The sequence below is a fragment of the Cylas formicarius genome, unplaced genomic scaffold, assembly GCF_029955315.1.
Source record: "Cylas formicarius isolate icCylForm1 unplaced genomic scaffold, icCylForm1.1 PGA_scaffold_7__23_contigs__length_41026272, whole genome shotgun sequence".
Lineage (NCBI taxonomy): Eukaryota > Metazoa > Arthropoda > Insecta > Coleoptera > Brentidae > Cylas > Cylas formicarius.
The window spans coordinates 35,484,503-35,505,985 of NW_026844352.1; the positions used below are offsets into that span (position 1 = coordinate 35,484,503).

General features: G+C 35.1%; 1 protein-coding gene across 3 annotated transcripts in view; it reads left to right on the plus strand.

Moving 5' to 3' along the window:
* LOC132705212 (uncharacterized) overlaps window positions 1–21,483 on the plus strand; it is a 196,191-nt gene that overhangs the window by 15,105 nt on the left and 159,603 nt on the right. For 2 of the 3 annotated variants that reach the window (XM_060675674.1, XM_060675677.1), the window contains exon 2: window positions 19,056–19,119. The exons of the other annotated variant lie outside the window; for it this stretch is intronic. The gene's annotated coding sequence lies outside the window, so the exon portion shown is untranslated. The remainder of the gene's footprint in view (window positions 1–19,055; window positions 19,120–21,483) is intronic. 3 annotated transcript variants of the gene reach the window in all.

Below are 21,483 nucleotides of genomic sequence, written 5' to 3' on the forward strand. Positions count from 1 at the left end.
TAGTGCCTAGCGAAATATTTTACAGTATCTCTGTAATGCGAGCATATTACGCGGTTTTTGGGTATTGTTTTACTTTGTTACGCATTTTAAACTACTACCAGGCGTACGCTGAAAGGGAACAAAGGCAATTTTACAGCAGCTGCGGTTTTATATGCAGGGTTACATTTGATATTTCTGGAATAGCAAACAAAAGCGAAAACTCCAGCAAACTTCTCACCAACATAAAAAACTGCAAAGGTAATGCAGGAGTTGAAGGGGTGCATGAATACAAATAGCAGAACAAATAGATAAAAACACTCATTGATATACCACTAAATTGACGGTATTTGATATCAAGAATGAGTGAGAGTGAGAAAGAGTGTCAAATGGCGAGATGATTAGAAGACTATGATGTTAACCAGAAGTCCTACGAACAATCCAAACGAGCGAAAGTAGCACTGTATTATCCTTGCTCCCTATTCTAGAAGAGCCTTTTCTCTCGAGGAAGTTTAGGACCTCTTTCATGGGGAGATTCGATAGCTTCGGCTCAATAAGTTGAGTTGAGCATTCTTAGTAGTCGACTGTTATCTAGTGTTGCGCAGCTGGCTAGGGGAAGGAATGTAGTTTCTTTGTAGTCTGTTGTTGCCCATCAAGATATGGAGCGTTAATAATACGCCATTAAATAAGAGGAAAGCAAACTGTGCGAAGTTGTTCCGAGTTGTTATCAACGAGGGAAGATGGAAACAAGAAGAACTACTGTACCAAAATTATACGTTCCGTACTGCTGCTTAGTTCTCGTTACTGTTACGCAGAGAAAAATACTTAAAGAGTATTTAACAATGAACCACGACATTTTCTTCCGATAAAAAAGCAAATAGGTAAGACGTAAGACTCGTTCAATTTTCCCACAGTTGAGCAACGGAACGGCAAATGCCACGAGAGTCATTGGAACGATTTTAAATGATATATTTTGCCGTATGTAAATTATCATGGTTGCATCAATTACCGTGAACATTATCAATCGCTACGATATAACGAATGGGATCAAAATACCCATACTCTGCAAAATTGCAATTAATTATGTTGAATATACGTTGTTACGGTGTATTTGTTCGGATATGGCCTATCCTATAAATTTCCACCGACTCTTGGAGCGCAATAAATATTAAAATCGCACGGAACGTCCTTTCGGCAAAATGGAATGTAGACTCTCCTTGATACTTCGAAATATCAATGTTCGTTGATTTATATCTTTAGTGCTTCATAACACTTACGGCTAATTGTTTGATGGCATTTTTCTACTTTTGATACTTTCCGTTTTCGTTTTTCCATAATATTCGCTCTGAAGAAACTAGTCTACGTAATTTTAATATTTGCCTTTAATCTGCTATTCGATCAATATTGATCTAGTTCTTTATGGCAGATATACTTGCATCTGCATACATTTCCCAACATTTGTTGTTTTTATGTTTAGCGTTTGGCACTGAATACGATTTCTCAGTTTCCTTAAAAATGGTTTCTACTGGTTTATACTATATATATATATATATATATATATATATATATATATATATATATATATATATATATATATATATATATATAACACTATATTCCGGGATATCATCCGTTCGCTCGTTGAACTCCGACTGGAATTCTGCATCCGACTGGAATCCTGCAAATCTTGCATCCGACTGGAATCCTGCAGACGTTTCGCCAAAATCTCACTTGGCATCTTCAATGCTCGCGCTGCACTGTTGATATTTTGGCGTTCAACCTGCAAGCAAGAGGGGTTAAAACATAGTAGAGCTGCTTGTCGTCAGCTTATTTTGCAGTACTCTAAAAATCTATGAATTTTGTTGTGAAAATAGTGAACAGAATACTAGCTAAAATCGAACATTGTTGAACTTCACTTCCTATGTCTAGGCAAGCAGACTCGACTCCGTTCAAGTGCGCCTTTTGTTTTCTCCCTGTTAAGACTAATGGTATCAAAGGCCCTAGAGTAGTTGAGTAAGAGTAAAAACAATGCGCTTGCCTTCGTCAATCCCTCTAATCTGTCATATGTGTAGCACAACTGTGCTCACTTCTAAAACCGTGTGTTTTGTCAATTAGTTTCTCTCTTTCAACATTTACTATATAAGTTTTTAAGACACGTTCTATAACCTTAGATAATATTGACAGAATCGAAATGGGTCTTAAATCACTAAATGACTGCGGGCACTTTCCAAGTAGAAGGAAAAACAGAATTTGTGATGCAAAAATTGACAAGATGATGGTCGGTCACTGGTGATGTTGAATTTAAAATTGGAATAGAGTTAGTCAGGAATTCTTTTTCCTGTGTTTTTTAACTTTTTATCACGAGAAATTTCCAAAATACTTCACTTTTTTTATTAGCTTTTTTCTCATACGGACTCACTTTGTTACTAAAGTTTTGAAGCTTTTTATGACGGGGCTAATTTTCAGTTGTTTTATTATTTTGTACTTAAACTTGATATTATTTCATAATTTTATGAGGACCTTAGTAAGCAGGATAAGTGTTTATTTTTAAAGGTGAATGTTCATATTCTCATTAAAGAAGGACACTTTCTCATCAATAGAGTTAATGTCAAATATAAAACGGCAAGGTATAGATTTTAAGGAATTATCTATATAAATTATGCCTATGTTTTCAAAATCTCTGTACCTAGTTGGTTGCACCATTCGCAAAAATCAATTTGTCATTCGAATATTCTCATTATTCATGACTTTTATCCCTTTTGAAACTAATAGGTGATTTATTAATTTCTTACTAATAAGTGTCTCTCTAGTCGGTTTCAGAAAACTAAGTATGAGCCAAATTCATACTCACTTATCTATCTTCAATACGGTTTGTGGCATAAGGTCTTCCGATTTATGCACATATATATTTGGACTAAAATTTGGGGACCTATAAGCATACCCAATGATCAATTTTTTTGATTTTTTTTCCAAAAGGCATTCAATCACGTCTAAAGTTTCATGTTTTATATGAAGACCTACCCCACCACGTTCGCGATCTACCCTAGCCCATCTGTAGAAATAATGGTTAGTAATTTCACTATATAACTAGATATATGCGGTTTTAAATCGGTTTCAGGGATTCTCGATTATGTCGTAATCTTCTTCCAGGATAATTTCCCTAAAGTTGTCAGAATGTAATGATAATGAAGCTATATTAAGATGTGACACTCTCAAAATGCTGAGCATTATTGAGTTGAGTTGAGCAGTAAAGTATTTATTTTACGTGAAAGTGGGAATTTCTAAACAAGTAGCAAAAAGAACGAACCACTAGCAGTAGTAATAAGTAATAAGTAAAAAATGAGCTACTTTTCTCGCTACGGAGAATTCTGCTTGCACGGCTGATCCATGCCTTAGGACCTGAAGTAAATCTGTTCGATCCTTTGAGTTACCACAGGTTTTTCCTCCTCCGGGAAATCGCCCTCTTCCGTGTCTTCCATCCTTCAATTACATCCATTGAAATCCCCTAATTTTGGCGTTAGGATTTTCCAGTTTGGCTAATTTCAAATACTTCACCAGAGTTTTTTGCTCGAAGCGATCTTCGGGGGAGAGGTCATTCCCGATTGATACCCCACCACTCTTCAGTTTTGTGGCGTTTTTAAACAAGAGGGTCTTTCCTAGAAAAGAAACAAATTCGATAATTATTGGTGCCTGTTCACGTTTGTGAACTGCATACATAGTTATATTCGTTTCCAATAACGGGTTTAGCTTAACGATTGTACCTGTCAGCAGGTTCTCATTCTGGCCGATCCTCAGACCAAATTATTTTTCATAACTTTTCTTTCAAGTTATTTTATTTTATCTTTAAGTTTTTTAGCCTAGACGTTTACGTTTAGTTAAATTTGTATTTAGTTAAAGTTAAATCAAAAATAAATCGATTTGATAGTTAAAAGCCACAAAAAATAATATCACGCTTAAGTGGGGCGCCTTGCCCCACCCGCCCCTATATGATTTATTGTTAGTAGTACTGTCATTATTGTTAAAGCCACTTCGTCTAACCAATTTCGCTTCTGTTTTTGTCGGTCAAGTATTACGGATGGCAGTAATTTAACCACAGAATGAAAGCGTGAACAAGAAATTAATAGTACTGCTCGGACGCGTATATTTTTATGAATAATAAAAATCACCGCGGAAAAGATGTATGGCTTGCAGCGAAGAAATTTTCGACGGACGGGTATTAATAACTTATTACTTTCCTCGAGGTTTGATTCTGACGCGCGTAGAATAGAGTATATAAAGGCACAAACACATGATCGTCGAACATTGTAACTTGAAAATGTCTTTGATGCCAATTTTATCAGATAACACAGTCTGTAGTGCATGAAAAAATATGGAAATATATTTTTCGTAGTAATTTGCAGTTGTGGTACTAAGACAAGCAAACTGAGGTTAGAATCGCTCGTACACAAATAGGAGGGCAGGTTTAGCAGATTTATTGACCTTGTTTGCTGTTTGGTTATCTACAAAAATTGGTATCTTTGGTATCTTGACGTTATCTTCACCAGTAAAGGGACTGATTCTTTGTCGTATTGAGCGCTCACTTCCCGAAAGAGGTGACATTGTGACGAAACATGACATGTTGCCACTACGTCCTGACTTGGTCCGTCTTTATCATTCCCACATAAACTTCAATGTGACGTTTCAATCTGGTTGGTTCGTCTGTGTGCATACATTCAGGGAAGTCTGTCGTTTAGTGTAACAAACAAACGTTTATTTTTCTTTGTATCTAATTCCCGAACCGTCTCATGTCGCGGAGAGGAACACAATGGAAATGAAAACCGTTCGAGCGTCTCGCGATTGCACATCTCAAACGGTTACGAGATTTAACTCGTATAGCTTTACAGCAGCGGCAATGTACTAATATTTCATAACAAGTGTCTTTTACAAGTAACGTAATAAGTAACTGTCGTCGGCAGGAGCCTTGGTTTTTGTCACTTTTCTTAATATTAACTCTCCCACACGACGAAATTGCCATGTTGTTGTTTAAGGGACCGGAGGGTGGGGGATTATCCCCTCCGGCGCGTAACGAGCCGTTCTAAGAAAGGTGGTCCATTGCCCGAAACATTTTCGAACGTCTGTCGACGTCAAGGTCTTCAGTTCTGTACACGAGTCAGAATTCCAATTGTTTGCCTAATTAGTGTACTCGCCCTGTCGTTGTTTTCCTCTCTCTCACCGAGATAGAGTCATGTAGGTAGAAACAATTCATTCAATCCGAGCATTGTTTGCTTTCACATTTGTAGTCTATGATCTATGTAGCCAATGATCTCTCCGGTTCCTATACACTTACCATAATTTCCGATGACCTTTCGCTACTACATTTTGGATTTCTTGTGTTAGCTTAGTTTGATCTTGGGATCGTGCAATATCACTTTCTTAAAATGCATATACGGAAACAAACACTAAGCTAAGCTAACACATGAAATCGAAAATGGAGTACGGTTATTGCTGATGTGGGGGTAGCAACGTCGAAAAAAAAATTTGTGAGATTTGTCTCAAAGTCTGAGACTTTTCAGAGACTCACACCGATGCTTTGTCCTTAATTTTTGAGGTCGCAGTGTGCGGCATACGGTTGGTACTTTCTTGAGATTTGTTTCATTCCACTTTTGCTAGTTTTCGATAGCTTCCTTTTACTAGGCTTGACGTTTTTTATGTACTTTCATATCTACTAAATTCCTGTTCCTCCGTTCTAGAACAGACTGGAATATTTCATTTATCTTCAAGATGCGCAATAGTAACAGTGTGTCTTCCCTTCCTGTACTCTTCGCCGATACCTCCTCTACGGGCTGTATAACATATCATTTATTTATCAATCATGACCTATCATTTCGAAAAGGTTTCGCTGAGCATCAAAATGTCGACGCAATTCAACGAACGCCGGCACGTTCGGCATACACATCGTCTAGGTTAGAGAGAAACCCCCAAAGCGGCGGCCATTTTAGATGAAGGGCTCAACGTAACGGCACATCAAACACCGTCTGGGCATTCAATAACCGGGACACGATATAAACACGCTCTTTGGTCCCGACAAAATAATCGCCGCCGTCGTGTTTGATCCCGAAAGGATCAATAGTTACATGTCTCTCGATGCGTGCATGATATAGGGATAGGCGAAGGGCCGCATATGGCCGTGAAATAGGGGATATAAATGATCTGTCGGTCGGATCTTATTTCCGTCTGTTTCAGCACACGCAACTCGCTTCGTGTCCGTTTGACCGGGTGGACCCTCGTTATTCGGACACCAGTGACAAACTCGGACTAGATTCGGTATAATGATTTTCATGCACGAAAAACAGTCAGGATTTCGGGTGGGAAGCACTGGAATTGCGACGCCAGATAGCAACGCCGCGGTGTTTTGGCCCTTTCTCTGATATAATAAAAACACGCCAAGTCAGAAATATATAACTTGGATCTCGTTGCATTGAAACCAACAAAGGAAAGGAATAAATAAAGCAAGCAAGTCAGTGCTATCGCTTAGAACCAGATTGGTGTCGCCAAAACTCAGTGTCGACTCATATCGGAGGCACTTCCAAAAAAGTAAAGTATTTTTTAAAAGCGATTGTAAATTATTGTCAAGTAGATCGCGAGAGTATTTCGAAAACGTAGGTGCGCCTCAAAATAGGTTCTTTTTAATTCATTTTTTCTTACAAAATTTCCTAAAAAAAATAATCAAAGATACATGGTAAGTCGAAAAGAACAACGTTGATAACAGATTATTTGGGTGCAATTGTTGTACTCTTTACCCTATTCCCCTCAAATTTTTTAGATGTACGGTCTTAAGATCGATTGATCTTGGTTCGCATACTTTTTTCTCTCTTGTGTATTTTTAATAACAATTGTAATTTTTGAGATATTATGCAATAATTGACTTAGAGCGACACGAAATGATTCAAAAATCCCAGCCTATATTTTTATTTTTATTGTTGTTTTATTATACTTTTTTAATTCTTGCTCGCAGATCTTTCGAATTCAAATAACTTGTACGTACAAGACAATTTTAATGCTTTCAAAATTTATATGCCATCGGTATGTTATGTGTACTTATAAAGTTATCTCGACATATTAAAATTGCCAAATAAATAACTTAATATGTTTGTATTGTCGTATGTAGACGTTAGCGACAAAATTCTTTTGTCGGCTTGTGCGTATTTTTTTAATTTTAGAATTGGAGGGCGGCCGGCACTCTCTTCAAAGCATTAATGAATATCCAGATTATAATCAGCGATGAGCTACTTCGGTGTGGTTATTGGTCTCCTTTTATTGTTTGCTCGCAGAGATCCAGATTGCTGTGCTCTATATATATATATATATATATATATATATATATATATATATATATATATATATATATATATATATATATATATATATATATATTCTCACGTATTGATTCACGGATGGAAAAATATGATGACACTATATTCCGGGATATCATCCGTTCGCTCGTTGCAGGATTCCAGTCGGATGCAGGATTCCAGTCGGAGTTCAACGAGCGAACGGATGATATCCCGGAATATAGTGTCATCATATATATATATATATATATATATATATATATATATATATATATATATATATATATATATATATATATATATATATATATATATATATATATATATATATACTATAAACGTTTATAAAAGATTCTGTTTATGTTGTTGCCATTGCTAGTAAACACTATTTGGGAATTTGGAATTTGGGAGGTAGAATTTAAACAAGGCCCCAATATTTTTAAAAAATCGTATTTCACTTATTAAAAAGGGACATGTGTATTAACGAAAAAGGAGGACATGCGAAACATTAAATTTAAATTTATTTACTACTTAATTTTTATATTAAAGAATCTTTAGTTACTGCCAATTAAATTAAAAAATGGGTTACTTATTAATGTCGATTTTTTATTTTTGTATTTATTCATTAAAAATGCCAGAAATACGCCAAAGATAAAAATTATTAATTAATTATTAAACATACATACTTAGTTTCAACACAATACGTGAAAGACTGGTAAATTTATAAATAAACATTTTATCTGCCATTCACCGACTAAGCCAGGGACTAAAGTGTGGTTTATCAAGTTTATCAAGTGTTCTAGAAGTTCTGCTTAACAAAATAGTACTCGCAAATTACCAGTGCTGTATTTATGAAAGCTTATAAAACATCCTTCGTAACCTTTTTTTCTTTTTTTTTTTAAATTTTCATAATCATCGGCGGGATTGCGCTAGCTGGGGATGTGTGGCAATTTTTAAGCAAATTAATCTAATTGGGCAAAATCCTCTCGCTACGTTTCGTACCGAAAAAATTGGCATTTTCTCGAGATTTGAATAGATAACAATCTGTTCTTCCTCATTGCGAAACGCCAGGCCTTTTTCTTAAAGGCAATTAAATCGTTTTTTTTTTCTTTGTTACCGCTCGCTCGCTTCGTCGTGTAACCGCATCGGTGGTCGTGCGATTTTAAATGGTAGAATTCACGGAAAAAAGTCATTTCTTCCCTCCCCCCACGCCCCGGCCTTCCATGGTGGTTGGGTAACCGACGGGCTTTCCTCTTTTTGGGTTGGTTACGCTGCTAAGGGAACTGCTACGTCAGGATATTAAACGACAGCTCACGCCACGGCTTGCCCGATTTCTAAAGGAAGCAGGAAGCTTTAACTTTAATTTAAGTTAAACTTAATTGATTCGCGGGTGTTGCACAGGGTGTTCAACTTTCTGTTTTTTTTTAAACGTATACCGCGTGACTCGAAAACGTTAAGGTTAGATTAATTAGGTAAAAATACGACTTTTTTCACATGTGTCGTAATTTGCAAAGGTGTGTCAAAGTTTTTACAAAAAGGAAAGTGTTTTTTAATATTCAAAATCTCTCTAAATCAGATAAACTATTTGTTTAATTTTTCTCTGTCTAATTTAGTTAGTTTCAGCGTCTGTATTCGAATTTATTATTACGTAGGAAAGAAATATATTATTTAAGTCAAGTAAATCGTAAGTGAGAGGAAATATTAACATATTTTATATAGTTTTTATGCGACAAACAACTTGGTTGCAACTCTTTTAGTGAGCCAGTATGGTCCTAAATTTTTATAAGTATTGAATTTTGAAAATATTTAATTTTGTATCTTGACTTTTGGTAAGTTTTCATAGACTTTAAGGAATTTAGCAACTAGCTAAATGTGCCGACATGTTCGCTTCAGTTTATTTTTTTTTTAATTTGTGATTAGGACAATGCAATAAACCAAAAATTATCTGCCGATATCTATTGTATATTATTTATATATTAAAATATAAAAATTGATCTTACCGAAGAATTTATTCGATGTAGCCGCAGTAGTGAAATACTAATACGTAACAAGTTCTATTTGCTTATCAAAAATAAAAAAAATCATTGCACTTTGATTGTGGATGTCATGCAGAGTTTTTTATCAACAAATTTATTCATGACATGCAAGAATGTTGAGTCTAGGAGAAACTTTTCCTCCATTTGTAAAAATTATGTGGAGGATAGTAAATTTAACTAACCAAAACAATTCGGTTATCCGGGGAAAACGTGATTAATAGTAAGCTAATTACTGTAAATGCGAGTTTATGGAAATTTAGAATAGGTACTAATTATTTTCAAATTTTAGGTTTAATGGAACACATTCCATCAATAACGAATTCGATAAATAAAATTTCACTTGGCAGGCGATCCCACTTCTGATCGCAACGAAACACACGCAGTTGCGTCCTGCAAACAATTTCTCTCGAAAGATTGCTTGGTTCCTAAAATAGAAAACCAAAAAAACCCAAATGATAGAGCAGCTAACGTCGCTAAAAATGCAAACGCCGATAGAAATCGAACCGTGACTAGGATGCAAACGCGGCAGCGTCGTTGTCGGAGCGTCATGAATAAAATTAAAAATGGCGATTTTTCCGAGCGAATGAGACCCCTTGAAATTTTCTAATACTCTAATTTGCTCTTTGTTCGTGGCAAATGAGGTCCCCAGCTAAACGACTGGATGGAATTAAATTGCCAGTACTAAGGGTCGCGACTGCATTCTGTTCCTATGTCTGCAGCGGCTCCATTTTATACTACTCTACTGCGGATGTTAGACAACTATTTGAAGTCGAACGATTTTGCTTGATGGCAATGACGATAGCTAGACTATCGAGTTTGTGAAATTGGCAATTTGCCCTTGTGTTTTATCGACAAACATACATTTGCTTCTTAGTATGTCTACTGGCTGATCTAAATTAAGTGTTCGTCATTGGTAACTCTGTTATGAGTAGAAATAAAAAGTCGGTTAAGCTATAGTAGCATTTTTTCCACTTATTACAATGGTGAAAACAGAAAAACAATTGAATATAGGGTTTAGAAAAAAATGAGGAAAACGTACTTTTTTTAAATGGCCTATGACTATGAGTGGTTGCGAAATAAAACTCCATTCTCCTCATTTACTAATGATACCAATTTCTACGTCTACATTTATTATACAATTTTTCTTCTTCTTCTTTTAGCAAAAACCGTCTCATTATTGTCAAAAAATTAGTTTTAACATGTTAATTATTGATATAATTGAATCAATTTTATCAATTAAATTAATTTTACACATGAAGGAAAGTGCGTCTGTAATGGCGACAGAACGATACGTTGCACCACATGCACAATTTTTGCTGCGCCTTTATCGAATCTTTAGAAATAATTAAATCATTTTTGCAAAAAGAAGATGAAAAACTTTAACATAAGTGAAAGCGTGGAAATTGGTGTTCTTGGATATTTTCGAGCCTATCTTGACAATTTTATCCTAGACATCTAACCTCTCCTTTAATATTGTCAAAAGGATTTTAAAAAATACACAAATTTTGCCCTTATAAATTCAGACCAACTCAGGTGCGGTGCAGGGGATGCGGAAAAGACTTTTTTAACAAATTTTTTAAAAATTTTTTAAACAAATTCGGTATAGTTTATGGATTGACTAATCAATATTTTCAAATTTTGGAATTTATAATCCAAAAAATAATCATTATTGGTCACGAGAAAATTTGTTGTTAGTACATGCCCGAGATCCACAAATTCGTTTTAGCTTTAACGTTTGGTGCGATATAATTGGTTCTCTCATTGTTGCCACAAATGGTCCTGCTAGGTCACCAGATATAACCCTAGTTGTGGGATTATTTGAAGGACGAACAACAAAAATAATACCTTTTCCATAATTACAATTTCCCTGATGTTTCCAGTCATTTAAATTTTAACCTATTTTTTAAAAGTAAATTAACTTAGATTCACCATTTTTATAGGTGTCCAATAGTCCAGTTAAAAAAAAAACGGTTTGATTGCTTTATTTTGTTCTCTTTGCAATGGGTTTTTAAGATGGTTAACGGTATTTTCTCAGCGTGAGACTTATATACTATATGATGCTCAATCATACTATACAGAAAATTTTGCTGCCGCTTTCATTTAATCGATGGACACATATTCTATTGGTTACTTAGTTAGTTAGATTTATATTAAGTATTAGAAACCACTCCATTTAGTGTGTTGATTATTTTACATGGGAGTTTACATGCGCACGTTGTTACTGATTTACAGCCTCGAAATAGTTGCGCTGCTCTGGGTAGAGAACTACAACGTTTCATTTTACCATTTAACAAAAAAATAATTTTTTTTTTTCTGAAAAGCTACGCATTAGCGATGCACAACTCAAATAAAGCACGGTTTGTTTGAATTATTTTACACAGTCGCCTGGCAACGCCCTCATGTGGTTGTAATTTGTTTAGTTATTGAACTCCACCATAGTTGCGAATCTCACATGAGTAACGCCTTTTTCTCATTGTTCGGGTTTTAACTTGCACTAAAAATAGCCATTTCTAGGTTATTTTGACGAAGTCGACATTCTATGTAGTGTCGCGGCATCAACTGATAATTTTTTTCTAAATTAAGCAAATAATAGTTGATGTGACTTAGTAGAACCCTTCTAGATAGAAAGTGACAAGCCTGGTTGACTACGAGTGCTCTTTAGCTGGTTCAGAATATACACTAACTACGAAGATCATCTTTACGATACATACAAAAAAGTCAATTAACATTACATTTAGAAAACATTCAATCTGCTTGAAGGGGGGTTACGAATAATCGATAATTAAGGCCACGCAATGAAGCAAACGTACCACGCAAGGCCCAAGAGTTGCGTTATTCGTTGGACCACGTACAACAAACGGTATTGCATTTTTTTCGCAAACTATTCGAATCGATGGATATAAAACCGAATCTCGCGGATACACAAACAACTCTTTTACCAGAGTATCCGCCCTCTCTGGTGCCTCAAGGCGATGTTTCGCAATAATACTTTATCAACAACCAACCTAAAAGCGAACTCCTCTGGCGAAATGATTGCAGAACTATGTGTGTGTGTGTGTGTGTGTGTGTGTGTGTGTGTATGATTTATTACAGCACATTTTTGTTTTATACTATATATACGCGTAACTGGCCTTTCATTTTAGTGTACAGCGTTTTATCAGACTTTAGGGATCTCTTTTGTATTGCGTAGTTTATAATGATGATGCCATTGGTCCTGCAGAGGACTGCATATGATTATATATTATATAAATATTGTATATTCATCAATGTTCCCACTCGTTTAGCGATAGGATAGATTTTAGCTTAGAGAAACAATACAAGATGTATCTGAATATACTTTCATACCGGCCATGTGGCAGAAATTGCTACCCGGTATATGCTTTGCAGAATTTATATATATTTTCTACTCCCTTCTGTAAAATATAATATACTAATTTTCTGATCGCTTCTGTAAAATAACTTATTACACACCGATCGAGCGTGCGGGAAGCCACACTTAACCACGTCAGCTTCGTTTCCCACGGATCAGAGGCACTCCGGACATTTCCGGGATTTTTCCTCACTGGTTTGGGAGCAACCGGATGTTTTCGGAAATTTCCCACGCCTTGAATTTTGACGTGTGTCAATTCTGATGGTCATGTCGGTGAAATTCACGCGTTTATTAAACACTCCTTCCGCTGCGCCCCGCTCGTGCCAAATAAACCCAATGCGTTTAACACACTTGTTGCATAATATACTATTTTCTACTCCGTACTCCGTAAATGTCACTTTAAGAAGTCAAGTTCGTTACTCACGGTCTCTAGTTATTTCGGTTGTTTCCGGTATTTTAGTCACGGGTTTGAGTGCGATCGGATATTTTTGGTAAATACCAAATAACGGTCGAGATAAAATGACAAGGATGGGCGACAGTTCAGAACCGGAATCAGGTTTCCATAAAGATAACGCCCGTGATGGCAGGAAAATCTGACAGACCAATTAGAATATCGCGTTGTTGCGTTAGATCGGCGATTGAAATTTATGCGAGGTGTTACATAAAACGCGCACAATTTATTCTCGTCTAGCGTAATTAAATGGGAAAATAAAAATCGAAAGTTTCCATGCAATTATTCCGTCGAAAACATTGTTATATTTATTTGAAAGTGTAATTTTTACATAACTGGGGTGCATTTATGTAAGAATTGGTGCGAAATACGTTCGCACACGCGGTAGGGGTTCTCAGGCCATTGCGTCTTCTAATTATCGAGTTTTTCATCCGGCGAACTAGATTAGTAATGCGGATTGGGCCATCTTAACTATGCCCGAGCTTTTAAACGATAAGTTGAAAAATTAGCGGCTTACGTGGTACACGGTACCGGGTTAATGTCTACAACGTCCTTTTTGGAAAAACCGTACGTATCATGATAAGTTGCAACGACATCCCGTTTCAAATTATACGTTTAAATGTTCTTGTATCAAATTAATTACGATTTTAAATATACAATTAGGTTCTCCATTTTACACTCGCTATTCTTTACATAACCGGTTTAGTGTTTTTAACATTGCATCTATTTCTTCTTTAATAACATAAATTACAAAGATGAACAATATTGGAAGTATCTAAAATGATTTTATTATATATCAATATAAACCGCTATCTTTTTCTCTAATTTCGAACAGCTGGTTACCGTGATTAAATATTTGCGCACGGGTCCTGCAAAGTAAGCAATTTGTGCGCACAGTACACAGTACCGAAGGCGTTAAAAACACCCCAATGCATCTCTAAGACTGTCAGAAGCTGCTAAGAGGCCCTGTATATATTTGAGTAATAAAGTGATACTGGCAGGAATACTATAACCTAGTGGAGTGGAGGGTGACGAATAAGTCAACTTCTTATCGAGGAAAGGAGCAGAGACGTCACTACAACCGACGCTGGCGATGCAATCAAGGCCAACTACGGTTGTAGAAACGTACGATCTACACCATATTAGCAATGAACGGATCAAACCCTCCGACTTGGGGATCTAAATAAGTTACCCCCTCTTAGAATAACGAACTTTTTAGTAGGCTTTAGTCTGATGGCCGAGTGAACGAATACTTGGTAGTGCGGAACATATTAACATATCATAAAGATTAAATCCTAAATGCCAAATTTTTATACCACAAGAATTTTTAAAATTTAAACAATAGAAGTGCAAATGCTTTTCTTCTTCTTCTTCTTAATTAAGTTTGGCACCGCAAATCAAACAAAATTCCCAACTGGCCATTTAGATGTTTAGCATTCCTTCGTGCGAAATAAGTGTATCGTTAATAAGGAATAAGGAAATAAGTTAAACATTCAACTGTCTGTGCATGTTGACCAATTTGACCAAATAAATCCCTAACCAATACCAAACGACCTTTATATTTCCTGGAGTGAATAAATAAAATCATAAAATCCTTAAACTTAAAGAAAACGTTCGTGTCGCGAGCCGAGAACTCCCGACACGTTGGGCCGTTTAAATCAGGGAAACCAAATTACTGCCAACAAGTAACATTAGAACATCGCTTTAGCTTGTTATAAATCCGCCCTAACGGAACAAATTATATAGTCACGAATACACGCGAACCCGAGTCTAGAAAATTGAGCAAAACGTCGAGAGGAAGATGAATTATCGGCCCGTCCGCTCCTTGGGAAATATCTTGCACGTTATTCGTTATGTGTACGTTGTACTTTGTACGTTTTACGTACCTATAATAAAATTTTAAATGCTTCAAGTGGAGCCTGATAGAAGTGCATTAAAAGAAAGTCGATATTCAACTAGTAAACGAAAGCTTGTAGCCACGATTTTGCTGAAGGAAAAGAGAAAAGCACAAATTCCTAAATTGTCTTCGAGGAAACAGGATCGGTTAGGTCAAACTGTAGAAATGTAATTAAATAATGATGCTGACTAAGTATTTTATTTACTTTACAGCACCAAATGACATTCCGAAAAATTAAAAGGGCCAAATAAAGCGGCCGAATAAATTAATGGAACTGAATTTTACTTGCAGCTTAGAACTATTTCAATGGCGGAAACGGCAATTCTCTGTCGTTTACGGAACCGTGATTAGAATAGACGACGATACAACCGACGATTTTTTTTCATATTCGTAAAATTGTAAATTATATCGCGACCCTAATTTTCTTGGCGACGTGAACTAGTTTCCTCCATTAGCGCATATTAATATACATGCACTCAATTTGCAACTCTCAAAAGAGTTCGTGGCGTAATGCAGCCAAAAGCAAAATTAGTAGTCGAAAGTTGGCTTGCGATGCATGAACGCTGTTTTCATTAAAATTTACTTAGCGAGTGCGTCGAGACACTTTATAATGATGCATCCTTACCGCCATATATATTTCGACATAGTTATCGTGTTTAGATTTGGAAATTTGGCGACTATGAATTTTTTAAGCGATTACGAGGTAGGATGTGCCTAGAATTATAAGAAAGAAATAAAAGACTACTAAATTATTTAAAAATTCATATTTCAGTCAAATTGCATGAATTTGTATAAATATATAGCCCTGCCCCATCCCTGTATGCCAACTCAAATTGAAATGTTTTGTTAGTGTTATTAGCTATCACGTAACTGATAGTTAAATCGTTAATATTTATTGCTCCCTCGTAATTCTAAAAAGTAGCATTATTATGTTCGGTTTCTTAGGATCTGTTAAGCATCCCAGAGATGCCAGGGGCTACAACTTAACTCGGAAGATCAACCCAATTGTAATAGTTTTTATAGGGCTAACTTTCGAATAAAGTCTGTTTATAGATATAGGAGAGTAACTAACTGATACGAATTAAGGAAAGACCCGGGCCAGCTGTAAGAATGAAATATAGAACAGGTTTATGTTTGAATCTAAAATAAAATTACAAATTATTTCTATTACCTACTTAAATTACTTAAAATTATTCACATAATATATCAGTATCGCTATCATCGCGTATTCTAATTATTATTTGTTCTATATTATTTGCAATATGGATATAAGATTGTTCTTCTTTTTCTATACGTTTAACAGAATTTGCCCAACTTGGAGGGATGTTAAAAACTTCGGTTTCTGTAAGTTTGAGGATATTGGAGTTCGCACGGGGAAAAACATTGTTACGACGAATGGCAGATTTAAGTTGGTGTCAAACATATTCAATGGGATTAAATATACAGTGGTAATGTAAGGCCTTAAAACTGTGTGCCCTAGATTTTTTGCATCTCTATCACAGACGCATTCCTTTTGTAGGATCCAGTTTTGTAGAATCTCAATTATTTGCTTCTTGGTATAATCTTCGTGAAAATAAATGTCGTTATTATACATGTAGTTTTGGATTGTTGCTTTGTGTCACATGAGGAAGGGGTTTTAGTCAACTGTCTACTTGATAACTTGCATTGTCCATTACAATTACGCTATTAGGAGGAATGTTTGGAAATAGTTTGTTTTTAAACCAACTTTCAAATAAATCAGCGGCGGTGTCATCATGGTAATCCAGAGAAGAATCTTTAATATTTTTCGCAGACAGAGAAAGTCCATTTGGAATCCAACCATCTTTAGAGCCAGCATGCAAAATAGTTATTCTTTTACTTCTTTTTGATGGCGCGTTTGTTTTACACTTATCAGTTGAGTCAACCTAAAATTTTTCCAGGGTATCATAAGTGTCGAACCAGGTTTCATCCAAGATATTCCAGTCGCCATTTCCGAAATCTAAAAGATTCCATTAAAACTTGCCTTTTGTCAATTTTTTTAAATCTAAAACCCATGTGTTGAATACACTTCCATAAGGGAGTTCTGCCACTTTTAACACCGGATTCATCTTTTTCAAGCCTCCTAATTAAGACATCTAATGTAGGCACGCTTTGTTCCTCGTATAACAGGTAAATTTTACGCCGTATTATATCTTGATCACTTTCATCTACACTCATCTATTCACAATTTTCCATACAGTTGATGTTGGAATTTTCGTCAATGTGGCCGTTTCTTCTAAAGATGCTTGCTTGCTGGCTCCACGTTCAATGAGAGTCAAATAAACATTGTTTATAATTTCCTTAGTCTCAATAGAATAGTGTTTTCTACATTTGGGCGGGAGCATCTCCTGAGATACACTAGACTCGCAGATATTTTGCATAATTCGCACACGATTCAACACACGCTGTATTACACACGAAATAAGAATGATTACTAATTAACTTAAACTAGGTAGTACACCAAACCAAAGAATATTACACACAGGTAGGTATAAAATTATTTTCTATTATGGACCACAATTTTACCTGTACTACTCATGTAAACAAAGTTGGGTGTGAAAAATTTACAAATTCTCAAAAGATGATTCTAAGAATGCTAGTTCCAATGGTTTTAATATAAGAATGCAATAAGTTGAAAACTCTTTTAGCCTCTTTTTCTTCAAAAGTTACTTTAAAGTTAGTTTTGTGGTAAAATCTATATATCTAAAAATTTTCTGACACTGACAAGTTTTTTTTTTTTATTTGACATCGATAGATAAGTTAATTATTAAGTACATGAGGCAGAGCGCAATTCATTTATTGCTTAAAGGATTAAGCGCTATAAACATAACAGAGAAAATTGCGATTTGTCCGTGTCTCTGACCGAGTTTTGCGAATTAGGCGGTTTCAGGTTTAACCTGCTTAAAACAGGTAAGCTACACCAATAGACACTGGTCATTTTTAATACTTTATTGCCATCCCTTGAATAAATTAATTAACTCTTTTCAAAAATCGCTGACCTGTTGCATTTGCATAACAAGCGAAACTCAAATTAAATAAAAATAAAATAAAAATTAAACATTGATTAAATTGGAAAATTGAAACCTGAAGTGAAGGCGGCGATAAATCAAAATTAATCCTCGTTAAACCGAAATCGGAACAGGCCATACGTACGAACGAATAATGGGAGAACCGAACTCTCCAAGCTAGACGATCGCGTTCGCATTCGGGGAATAGTAATTTTAAGTTTCCACAATAAGAGTGAACAAAACTTTGACACCTTACAATTTCGCAATCCATTCAACGAACGCTGAAACGGCGCACTAAATCCAACGTAATAGCAGACTTCCAAACACCTACGAATTACCGTTGAGGTGGGCAGTTTGTTAAATTTATTTCTTTCTCGAAACATTCCCTCCGTTTGAATAATGACTAAAGTTGCTAGGTGCTAGGCTTGTTGAAGCCTTCGCGAAGATTCCCCGATTGAATGGGTTGTTTTTCTTCTCCCCTCGTAAGCCGCATAGTTGCCGATTTATGCGGATGGGTATGAAACAGAAACGAACGAAGATGAAGAAAAATATCGTTATAAATTAAAAACTAGCACAACACAATTTTTTTTGCTTTAAAATTTGGGATTAAATTTGTGCCGCATGCTGTGGAGAAGTCTTATGAGGTTTAAGTGCGAAAATGGTAATTTATTTCTTATTAAATTCTTCAGAAAGTTGGACAATACCTTGGGATCGTCTTCGGAAATGCTTTTTAGCAGTTTTTTTTTTTAATTAAATATTTTTCTCAAGTACCCGAGTGGATTATTATTAAAGTCAGTAAACAAGACGAATGAACTTTCTTTTGACGAGAGTCAGCTATCTCTTTAACGAATTTCCTTTTACTCTCTGAGTAATTGTTGTTTAAAAAAATTAACAACTAGCCAGGTTTTCCATAAATTTTCTTTCAAAATACGGATATATTTTGATTAAATGTGATATTTATTTTTCAGGTACAAGATTGAACGTAATCAAGATAAAAATTTCTGGCTACAGTCTAAAGCTTTACTTAATCTTGTAAGTATTAGAAATATATGAATTTAAAAAAGTTGCTTTGAATAAACCCAATTTTTGAAAGTCGAAAGCCAAAATTCTCGTAATGACGATTTAAAAAAACTATATTATTATTGTTCATTAATTTTTTATTTCAGGGTACTTCCTTTACAAAACAGAAACAAAAGATTTAAGGCATGGACGAACTATAACATGACTTTTGAAAAATTGCGTCAGTTGTTTCAGTTCATCCAAAAATTATTGTACATTAATTTTTCAAAAACAAATCAAGAACAAGCCACCGTTTGGTGATTGGAGCACATCGTACATTGAATAGTTATAAGTGGCGAGTAAAATTATATAATTTGCCCAAACGGGCATTTTGTTTGTTAGTTTCACGATTTCGATTGACCAGATGATAAGCAACGGCTCTCAGATAGGCCATATAAATTCTCTTTGCCGCAATGTCGGAGTAATTAGTTCTAGGTCGACGGTGGGGGCGCGCCTGTGTGTTCTAGTTATAGATTTTTGTGAAAATTACTCGCCAAGGTCTCGGTCCAATGGAGTTTAAGGTCGCCCACACTATGCCCGTCGTTCTTTACTCGATCTCAACTGAAACGGTTGAATGGAAGGTTGAGTGCCGCACAAGAATTCGATAACAAGCAGTAGGAGTGAGGGGTAACAGTAGTCGAACAAGATTTTGCATATTTTTCTTTCTTGGTGTCTGGTGAAATTCGATTTGCGAATTGCAAAAAAATATCAACATCTGACTTTTTTTGTATTTTTTGGGTAACTTACGAACAACTTTTTTTGGCCATTCATGATTTTTGATATTTTTCCTTTTATTTGAGAAAGACAATAAAAAGGAAAAGAAAACTTCATATGCCCTAAAGTTCTTTTGAGTACAGGGAGGTACATTTTTCAAAAATAAAATATATTTTTTTTAATGTCACTTTAAATATTTTAATGAAATTTGGCACACATGTACCGTGTATCAAGAGGCATTACTTAGTGTACCACATTTTAAATACACCAGTGACGGCCGTACAGAATTTCACATGTCTTTTTTTTCAGACATTGATGGTACACCGCTGATTTCTCTTACAATAAAAATTATTCTTACAATCTCCCATCATATCTAAAGTAATTTAATTTCTTGATTTGATTTTTTTTAAAAAAAAACCTCTTCTTTACAAGGTCATTATTTCTTACTTAAGTAATTGTCTATCTTATATAATTAATAACTCAAAAAATCGAAGTGAAATCTTTATAATTATTATGTTATGTTATTTAATTAAAACTATAAAAGTCAAAAGAAAAGTCTTCTAATTTTTTTTCTCAAGGACATTAGTTGGTAACTAAAAACTAGATCTTTTGCTTTAGATAGATATTTCTAGTTCTTGATTTGACCAGTACAGTAGCGAGCTTAATAACCAAAATACCATTTGTTCATAAAGAGTAAATTGCGAGCTACTGATCTCTTGATTTTTTTTAGTCCGTCTCACGGTTTATTGTTACGACCATGAAGAGAATAGGTTCTTATTGTTTTAAGCGAAAATGGTACATCGAATTGAGAAAAATCAAGAAATTAAATTTCTTTCGAAATACTTAGAGATTGTAAAAATAATTTTTATTTTAAGAGTAATTATATATTGTATTGTATATATAGTACATATGTGTCAAATTTCATTAAAATATCTAAAGCGGTATTACAAATATTAAAGAAAATATATTTTATTTTTGATAACTTTACCACACTGTATCTCAAAAGTTAAACCGTTCAGGACACATGTTCATATGAAGTTTTCTTTTTAAAATGAATCCATAAAGCGCCCTCTTAAATGCTGACATACAATTAGCAAACACACTGTATAATTAAATAATGTTGCGTTGTGTAACCCAAGTTTTCCAATAGGAAAAATGATTAACGGAAAATCGAACAGGAGTGAAATTTTAAATTGCATTGCTTGCTTCCCCGTGAATCTAGCGTTAAATAATAATTTCCACGATTTCACTTACTTTAAGTTAACATTTAAAATCTATTAGGCATGGGCAACAATTCTATTTGTAATCCTCCCAATATTCGCTAATCTAGTTAACAGGCAAAAAGATTCAAATATATTTGCAAACTCAAGCTATCCTCCAATCTGGCAACTTTTTTTATAAATAATACAACCGTCAGAACAAATTATAGACGATATTTAGAACATAAAAAAAAGTAAAATGGCCAGGGGACCCAAAACACTACCACTGTGGACCCCGGATGTGATTCGTACCTCGCTAATTATATGATTGCGGACCGTTGGAGTCTGTTCGAGAGAACATTTGTAAATCAAAGGACACCAATGTAGTGCCTGACACTTGCAACCTGTAAATCCAGACATGTTT